Genomic DNA, 8,424 nt, shown 5'->3' with positions numbered 1-8,424 from the left:
TATGCTATACCCGGTTATGTCCGACTAAGTCCCTACAGTGATATTTTTAATTGCTCGTTGAATGCATGCTTAATTATTGGAGGTAGGCCTATCGGGAGTAACGTCCCTGATACATTTGACTAAGTCTTTGTATTACTTAATAATGAAATTAAACCGAAAAGTATAAACTACAACTTGTCTTTGGGGCAAACTTGAACGTTTAAGTAAATATCACGCACTGGCATAACTTTTTGATCCTGCGGGAGATCAACTTTACAAACTAAATCTTGTGGTCTAAAAACAACGATAACTACTTTTGTTAAACCTATGATTTCACTCAACCTTTTTGGTTGATACTTTAGCATGTTTGTCTCAGGTGCTGATTGATTCAAGCTTACTTACTTACTGCTTATGTGATGCTACTTGGACTTAGGAACAAGAGATATATCACTTACTGTTCTTGCATTTGAAACATTTACTTTATTGTAATTTCAATTCTTGTAACGGCATTTCATTTTCCGCTGCGTACTCTCAATAAAGTTTGATTTTATCATGTAGTATTGTTCTCGTATATTATAATATGTTGGTTTATTTGATATTAGTGAGGTTTCTTCCAGACCCTATCTGGAGGACGTTACAGAGTGGTATCCGAGCAAACCAGGCTGTTATAGAGAACCAGGATTGCATCTTTATGTGTGCCTTACTTGCTAGCTAGGGTGCCTTAGCAATCTAAGAAACTATAACCTTTCCTACCTTAGACTTTAAAGCACTTAGGATTGCCTTATAATCTTAACAACCTTGCCCTGATAATCTTGGCTTAAAATGCTAATCAAAGTCTCTTTCCTAATGATAGGATGTCAAGCGTTAATAAAAATAACAAGATAATTCTTTTCAAACCATCTGAAGTAATGACTCACTTCAAACCTGCTATCGAAGAAGATACTGGATATTAGGGGTGGTCAGTATTTGGTTTGAAACCGTAGAACCCGAAAACCAAACCGAAACCAAACCGGAAAAAAACCAAACCGAATTTGAAAAACGGTTTTCGGATCGAGTCAAACCGAAACCGAATTTGAATTCGGTTTTCGGTTCGGTTTTCGGTTTTGAAAATTCTGAATTCGGTTTAACCGAAAACCGAATTCAAAATCGAATTCAATGTTTTTATATATTTAATTTGTATATTTATGTTTTAATGTCATTATAATTTGGGATGTAATCAATAAAATATATTCTCACCCATATGACGATTTGGTAACTCACAATATAATTATGTTACTCAAATTATTATGTTCTTCTTCTTAATTACAAAAGCGGTAAACGTCATAATTAAGCTGTAAATATTAATAAATCATCGAATTCTTTATAATTTAATAGTACGTCATTGTTTTAGGATATAAATAACTAAGACATCAGTAACGCCACAATTAAACTACCATCGTTCTCTGTTTTTTCATAATATTCGGTTTTAACCGAAAACCGAACCGAATCCGAATTTGAATTCGGTTTTCGGTTCGGTTCGGTTTTAACTTTGAATTCGGTTTTCGGTTCGGTTTTCGGTTTTGCCCAAAAAAATTTCAAAACCGAATACACCGAACCGAATAAACCGAACAAACCGAAAACCGAACCGATGAACACCCCTACTGGATATCCTTCAACTGCAAGACCAGTCCAAAGTCCACCTTATGACTTTGGTGGTCCTCTCTCACCAAACTATAGTCCGGATACTTTACCTAATTCTCCCGAATACTACCCGACTCCAAGAACGGAAAGTAAAGGGTAACGCCCTGCTGATTTTAAAGAAGATGGCCCGTCAAAGAAAAGATCCCGATCTCCTTCCTACGAAGAAGTTGATGCCAAGTACGAGATCATGAATCTGCGAAAAACTACCGATGGCCTAATTCGTCATATTGCAAGGATCGATGTTCAAATGAAGAAAAAAGACCTAGCGATCAGGAAGCTCATGGAGGAAAATGCTGAGCTAAAGAAGGAGATAAAGTTGGTGAAGTATGAAGGTGATAGAAATGCCCGATGGGGGAAGCAATCTCTTGCCTACCTAAGAGAAGATGTTAACTTTAGATTGAAGATGGAGGAAAAACCGCCTCGAGTTCCTGCATGAGAAACAAAAGGCGAAGAATGAGAAAGTTGAGATGTTTATGAAGAAGGTTGAGGACGAGAAGAAGAAATATGAAGACTACTTCAATCCTAATATTTCCTAGTTTATCCTATTCCAATTTCTCATCTATGTAAAGGCTATGCCTTAAACCATTTCTATATTCGAATCGTGTATTAAAAAGGCTTATTTAATGCCTCGTTCTTAATAATATAAAGTGTTTCGTTTATATCATATTCATCTTTATCCTATCGGATTTATCAAACTTCTATACACCCTTATATAGTGAAGAATCATGGTTCGTCCAACTACACCAACTCTTGCCACGATGTTTCATAATTTCCTCGTCTGACTACGTCTTCCACAACTTTCATAACTATCAAAGATATGAAGGTTAACCAAGTCTATAAAGACTGCAACTTAAAACTAGCCAACCATAAGTTAGTAACTATTTTCACGGATGACATTTCGAACTGCTCCAAGAATGAGAAAGGACGTGAGCAACATTTGCAAACTCATTCTTGAGAAAAAAGAACAACTCTATGCAAACTTTTCCAAAGTGCAAGTTTTGGCTTAAAACCGACATGTTGTCGATCCAGCTAAGATTACTGCTGTCCTTAACACACTATATTAGAAGTCATCATTGATCATATATCCTGACCTTATGGAGTGACCTTGGAAAGGAAATATGAATTAGTGAAATATAATGACGGTGGCCAACGTGATTATATTACGGTAATTCATAGAGATATTCCAATATCATGACGTATGGAATAGAAAGTGAATCAAAGAAAAACTCTCAAGCTATCTGTTCAAAAACCAAATGCAAGGGCATGAAAAGAGAAAAATGATCATCTTAATATTTAGTAGATACGAAGAACTCATTCTAATTAAACTATATATATATATATATATATATATATATATATATATATATATATATATATATATATATATATATATATATATATATATATATATATATATATATATATATATATCATACTCATTTAACAAACTTTCATGTAGCATAAAAAGTTGTAGACAACCGAATCCTGAAATTCATTCATCCTAAATGGATATCTCTTGATCATTGATACATAATCATCACTTGTTATTACACTCTCAGTGTAAATTCTCATATGACTTTCAAAAAACCTATGTCATTTGAACCCTCCAACGTCGATATTACAAACACCATGTCCAATATTACATTATCTATGTCGAGATGATAAATATCTCATATGCATAATCTTCTAAAGAATGGAACCTCCATACATGTATCGTTTTAACTATCATACTCAAGAAACTTCTGTGCTCGTACATCTACTTATAATAGACTAATTGGCACCATGCAAGTAATGGTGCCATACTCAAACAATAATCGATCATTGTCAACTCGAAAACCAGAGGTGAAATACATTATCTCAAGTTGTGACTTGAGCTAAACTCATCTGAAAAAACTGCTGTAACAATTGAAATGATTCCATCATACTTTAACGTATCCTCCTCTCGGACCAATTAAGGCTGAATTCAAAGAATCATTACATAGTTGAAAGTCACTGCTTTAGCATTTATTTATACTTGTCTATGCGACTGCCAGATTATTCATGCCGAGTTCTCGAACTCTCACTATCATTCGAACGATTCAAAGTTGCAAATCTTATTTGAAGTTCTTTCATACATAACTTTAAATCCGAGGGATTTACTCATTTGATGATAATCACATTATCATCCTTATAACTTTAATGTTAACATTTCGGTCCAAGGACTCATGCCCTGATAAAAGTCGATCCATTAGTTTTCACTACCTTGAAACAATTATTACACAATTATCCTCCAGAATTTTAAAATCTTCAATCAATTTTTCCCAAAATTTTTCTCAAACAAACAAACTCTTAAATACAGGTATCCTGTTTTCCAAAGATTTCTTACACGAGTCTTTATTTTCAAACTATCTCGGAATTTATAAAAAAAAATGATTTTTCACTTATGTGATTTATAAAACCTTATACATAAATTTAACTTTACGTACTTTGACTAGTACATATCAAATTATACATTCACTTCTACAAATTTCCACTTTGATTAAATCGAAATTACTTTACAAAATTTTACGTAACCCTAGTTGTACTATGAACATCATTTCGTCACCTCCTCTAAAATTACTTTCACTAATTATATAAACACTTTCGCATTTTTAGCAATTTACCTTTGTTTCATTTAATTAAACATTCTTTTAAACAACGCTTTTTTCGTATTGTTCAAATTATTTCACATAAAATAGTACGTGTTGTACATAACTCAAGTTTTACCAATAGCTCCGCCTCCTTTATATTGTTATAACAAATCGCAACTTTTCAAAAATTACTTTGGTTTATTATTAAAACTTTCGTATTGCTCTCTATTGTGTTTGGATCACCTTTATTCTCATTCTCCGTGCAAGAACGAGACTTACCTCTTTACGTACATCATCTCTTCCTTGCTATGTTATTCGTTAAGAAGTTTCTACTTCCGGTATTTCACGGCCAAACCACGACGCTCTCGTAAACATCAAAACTACGATCTTTTGAACAAGGAAGCAAAGGTTCCTTCATGGTAGAAACAATACCTTATAATCAATGATTCACATTTATTCTCATCCACATTTAAACTCATAAGTAAATAATTGACTGTCTCGCCATTTATGCGAAAACACTTTTCTTACTCTGAAGGAGTTACCTTAGACATTTATGAAGATACTCTAAACATTTCTTCCTTTTTGGTTTGCAACTAGATGTTATTCTAGTCAAGTATTAATCTATGATTCGACATGAAATTGAAATCATAAATCTTAAAGCTACATTCTGAAACTATTTCTAAAGACAAGTTCTCATGTATACTGAATGATGTCTTAAATTTAATCGCTCGTATTATCTTGAGATCAACGAACTCTCAACTAACATCTCATTTGTCTATTAGACATCTCTTGAAAACTAAAAGTATTATGGTTAACTTTCGAAACTTGAAGCTGGTACTATCTCTAACAAACACCAGCCATACATCAAACTACGTAACTGAAATCTTTACGTACTCTACTCTATTTTATCTGCGCTACTATTGCGGCATAAACACTCAAGATCTTAACGAGCTCAATAATACATTTCATGCTACTATAGCATCATCTTTCCTTTTAAAAAAAAAAAACTAGTCACACGACACTCTTGTTATTTCTTGGAAAATTCTCCGCATTTAATGCACTTGTAAACGACCTATTAAGGTTAAGGATCATGAGATCAAACATGTAAACAAAACAATATACTTATTGTTAACACTCATTGGCCCCGACCGTACCCGGGAACTTAAAAATCAAACTCTATTGTTAAAGTCCGTTGGGATTCGCGTAGAAGCCCCTAACATACATAGGAACGCGAAGACTAAACGATACGGAAATACCCCCCATCTCTTCTCAACTGCTGATGCAAACGAGAGCTCTACTTAAAACTTCGGGACGAAGTTTCTAATAACGGGGAGGTACTATAACGACCCTCATTTTTCCATTCTATATTTTTCCAATATTAAATGCCCAAACAATATTATTAAAACTTAATGATTAAACTTTAATCAACAATTGTTAAGTGTTAAGAGTTATAAAACATATTAATTAACTTTGTGCAATGATTGACAAGTTAATAAAAGATGAAAATAATAAACTGTTAGTCGACACTCACTGCTAATTAAAATTTATGCATTTATGTAATATTATAACTAATAACCTATAAGTAATAAATAAAAAGTGACATTTATATAAATAATAAAACAATTGGGAACTAAATAAAAAAATATATATACAAGTCATGAATTAGTAAAAAGAAAATAATACTTATCATGTAGTAAATGTAAAAATAATAATAATAATAATAATAATAATAATAATAATAATAATAATAATAATAATAATAATAATAATAACAATAATAATAATAATAACAATAATAATAATAATAATAATAAGACTAAAGAATCTTAAACAATTACATCCTTATGTTGACTAAAAAATAATATATATATATATATATATATATATATATATATATATATATATATATATATATATATATATATATATACTAGTACCACCTATTGATGACTAAAAATTATAAAATAAAATAAAATCATTAATTAGAACATCCTTATGTTGACTAACACTCTAATACTTGCACTAATAAACACCCCTAGACTCCTAGTTTCTCATTCACAAATCACACCAAAATCCTCTCTCAAAAACAATCTCTCCCTCTCCCTCTCTTGTGGTATTCGGATCTTCAAGCTTGTTCTTCGTGTTCATCAAGATTTTCAAGCGTGTTCTTCATTATTTGGGTTATTTGATCTTCATCACCAAGTTTTCTTCTTGTTTCTTGTTAATCTTCATCATCATTAACAAGGTACGATCTAAAATCTTAAAAATTTTAAATCTTTCTTTCAATTCATGTTTATATTCATAATCATATTCGTGCATGATCTTAACATTCATATTATTTAGATCCTCAAAACCCTAAACCCTAAACCCTAATCATTAAAATACTACTCTAATTAACTAACGCTAATTAATGAAACCCTAATACTACTTATACTATTAATTAACATGTATACACTATTACTATTATTAACACCTATAACCTACCACTTATATTATAACACATAAAAACATTTTGGGATATGTATTAGAGATGTATAGATCTTCGAACTTTCTTGACGAATGGTTTCTACGAAACTCTAGGCGGAAGGGTTTGGATTTCCGATTTAAAGGATCCTATAGCTCAGGCCCCTAGACCTGAAATGGCCATTCGAAGGGAAAGGGGTGATTGGAAGCTTATCTAATACGAAAAATATCCTAAAATGGAAAACACTCTTAAAGTAGAAACTATCTAGTTATAGAAACTTACTAAGATAAGAAATCTACTAAAAGTGGAAACTTTCTAAAAATAGAAACTTACTAGGAAAGGAAACTTAGTAAAACGAACTATACTTACAAAACTATCTTACTTAAACATCTACTTAAACTTGGGCAAAAACACTTACTACTCTTAAATGTCAATAGGTTGACTTTTCTGCTCACTCATCCAACTTTCTATTCCGAGGATTAACTCTCTCTCTACTTACTAAAGTGAATTCATAGCCCCACTCTTTATTGCTAGCAAACTTACTTACTTTTATTGGGGTGAGACACATGCTGTTTTTACATTTTACAACTTAGACACAAGTACCAAACTACTAAACTATGCTATACCCGGCTATGTCCGACTAAGTCCCTACAGTGATATTTTTAATTGCTCATTGAATGCATGCTTAATTATTGGGGGTTGGCCTATCGGGAGTAACGTCTCTGATTCATTTGACTAAGTCTTTGTATTACTTAATAATGAAATTAAACCGACAAGTATAAACTACAACTTGTCTTTAGGGCAAACTTGAACGTTTAGGTAAATATCACGCACTGGCATAACTTTTTGATCCCGCGAGAGATCAACTTTACAAACTAAATCTTGTGGTCTAAAAACAATGATAACTACTTTTGTTAAACCTATGATTTCACTCAACCTTTTTGGTTGACACTTTAGCATGTTTGTCTCAGGTGCTGATTGATTCAAGCTTACTTACTTACTGCTTATGTGATGCTACTTGGACTTAGGAACAAGAGATATCGCATTTACTATTCTTGCATTTGAAACATTTACTTTATTGTAATTTCAATTCTTGTAAGATATTTCATTTTCCGCTGCGTACTCTCAATAAAGTTTGATTTTATCATGTAGTATTGTTCTCGTATATTATAATATGTTGGTTTATTTGATATTAGTGACATTTCTTCCAGACCCTATCTGGAGGACGTTACAATATCGATGCTAAACATATATATCTTACCAACCTTTGTGTTGACTGTTTAAGCATGTTTATTCTCAGGTCCTTAAGAAAGTCTTCCGTTGTTGCATTATCTAAGCAAGCTATGCATGGAGTCTCATATTTTTATTTAAATGAAGTGTTGCATTTAATAAAACCTTTGTCATGTATTATATTCGACTGTTACGTCACGTGTGTAGTATTTGGAAACCGATGTATTTTGGGGATTATTTCTTAAATAATCGTCCACTTGTTTAAAACATGCATTATGTATAATAATGATGTGCTTTTTATGAAATGAATACAATATTTTCTAAAACGTATCATATAGAGGTCAAATACCTCGCTATGGGACCAATGAGAACGTACTGCGTTTACAGTAATATGGACGGGTCGTTTCAGTTGGTATCAGAGTGGTGGTCTTAGCGAACCATGTCTTGCATTAGTGTGTCTAA

The sequence above is a fragment of the Rutidosis leptorrhynchoides genome, chromosome 2, assembly GCF_046630445.1.
Source record: "Rutidosis leptorrhynchoides isolate AG116_Rl617_1_P2 chromosome 2, CSIRO_AGI_Rlap_v1, whole genome shotgun sequence".
Lineage (NCBI taxonomy): Eukaryota > Viridiplantae > Streptophyta > Magnoliopsida > Asterales > Asteraceae > Rutidosis > Rutidosis leptorrhynchoides.
The sequence above is the reverse complement of the archived record's forward strand: the minus strand, read 5'-3'. Positions refer to the sequence as shown.